A 2500-nucleotide genomic window follows, 5' to 3' on the forward strand; every position below is an offset into this window, starting at 1 on the left:
CCATTATTTGTGATAAATCTTCCTAACATTTTATGTCCTCCTATTTGAAACATATAACAACTTTTGTAATGCTATATTTTAGAAAATAAATTTTTGAGGAGTGTTCCCCCTTAAAATAACAAGTAATCTATTGAATATTAGATATTTATTAAAAATAAAAATATAAAACATGTAGGTTGAATATTAAAACGACAACAAATCATTTTACTTTTTGAGCTCAACAAAAAATAATTATTAAAAAATCACTTTATTATATGAGTCTAGTCTCACGTCCCGGGAATCACGAGAAACTGTCATGGAAGACTCAGAAAAAAACCTTTGGAGGGAATGATCCTCACACATTACTGTTCTCAAAAATGCAAAAAATGAAATCTTTTGTGACCGCCTGAGAAAAAAAATCAGTTTGAATTTTTTTATTTATTCCTTAAAATCATGAAATGACAACTCTGACTCTTTTTGCACTTTTACAGCATATCTAAACAAATTCTACTCAAGCACTCTTTAGATATGGATACTGAGATGAATTTGACCAAAAACATCTTTATTAAGAAAAAATAAGTAAAATATAAATATATTAATATAAATCCTTTTTAAAGTTTTATATCTATTCTAACAAGCCGTAAATGATACCATTTCCTGATATGTAATTTTTTATTAGACAGGATATGTTAGTTCTTCCCAATATGTCTAAAGGACCAATCTTTAAATATTTGCTTTGTGCTATATTTTTAATCAAAAAATTTTTTCTGAATTCTAGGAAATAGCACTGACAAAATAAAGTGTGCAATACCTACATATCTGTGCAGAGAATATATCTCCTTCGGATCCCATTTTAAAGGTAAATTTTCCATAAAAATCTAATGACGACAAGGTGTTTCTTAACCAATAACTCTTTTTTTTTTTAATTTTTAAATACATTATTAATGTCAACTTTTGCTAGTCACCAATGGCAGCCCTAATCATATGCATAAAAGTCGTGATTTTCTTTAGGTCTGCTTTGCAATCATGCCTAATTCAGTCAAGTCCCATGATGAATGCAGGAAAACAGTTTGTTTTCTCTGCATGAGAAAGAGTGTCAGAGAGGTGAGACCAGTTACAAGAGAGCAAGCATGTGACTGTCTTATCTGTAAGATAGGGCGCATGAAGTTCCTTGAAAAGCATCCTCTGGACAACCCACCGTCTTCAAATTCAGCACAGCCTCAAGTAACACAGCGGAGGTGCTCAGACTGCCTTTCAATCATTGGAAGAGGGGTGCCACACAACTGCAGCAATGCCTCCTTCAGTGAAAATATGACAGCTCTTGCACTTGGAAACCCTTAGGTTGGAGAGCAAATTGCAGCATCTGTAGTTGCTGCCAAGGAAGCCTCTCCACATGGAACTGTGAAACTAGCTCAAGCCTCTGGTGGGCGTCCTTTGCGAGTGAAGAAAGGTAAAACTTATTGTTCTTAATAGGTACTGCTACATTATTTTTTTGGTTTAAATACTTAAGAGATTTTTGTAAATTAGTAATGAGAATCCCACTGTCATCCTAGGTCCATCCAGTGCCAAAAATCTCTTCCCTGAAGCTGATGTTTTGAGCGCTCGAGACTTAGTGCAACTTTAAGCCAACACCGGGCTGCCAAATCAATCTGTAAAGAAGCTAGTGTCCACACTTAACCACTTCTCCCAGGCTCAAGTCTTGGAGCCAAACATTCACGCAAAGCTTGCTGAGCTTGGCAAGAGCTTAGCAGAATACTTTACCCAATCTACAATTGAGATCACCACTGACAAAACAGAAAAAAGAAGTCAAATTGTTGTTCAATGCATCAAACTAGCAGACCTTCTTGATCAGCTGCTGCTCCAAAGGAAAATTTACTCAGAACATGTCGTGAAGCTTGGCATTGATGGTGGAGAAGGCTTTCTCAAGATCAGCCTCGGAGTTCAAGAAGCTGAACAACCTGAAGACTTACAATCTCCCCCTCGAAAAAAGACTCTGGCTTAACAAGTGGCAAAAGACACAAGTGTCAAGCGCCAGCTTCTGGTTGCCATTGCTGAAGATATTCCTGAAAACAACACCAACATTCAGAAAATCCTTGACTTAATCCATCTGATGGAGTTGACTTTTTCCTCTCCTGCGACTTAAAACTGGCCAACATTGTATGTGGCATTCAGTCCCATTCCTGCTCACATCCCTGCACTTGGTGTGATGTTGAAGCAAAAAAACTCTATCAAAAAGGGAACCTTTGGACATTTGGGTCACTGCGATAGTGCTTTGATGCCTTTCAGGTAAAAATTACATTCCTTCTTTACGTGGAAAATTTATAACTTAATTTTTTATAGTCTTAATTTTTGACTATTTCAGTTACCAATTCAAACAACAATAACTGTTTCTTGATACCAAATCTAACCTTTATTCTTTCATTAATGTCAATTTAATAGAAAATTTGGAAAAATAAAATTGTACTTTTGTTTCTTTCCACCTATTGCATCACACCACCTTCCCAACCAGTATTTACATTTG

The sequence above is a fragment of the Hydra vulgaris genome, chromosome 05 (assembly GCF_038396675.1).
Source record: "Hydra vulgaris chromosome 05, alternate assembly HydraT2T_AEP".
NCBI classification, from domain to species: Eukaryota; Metazoa; Cnidaria; class Hydrozoa; order Anthoathecata; family Hydridae; genus Hydra; species Hydra vulgaris.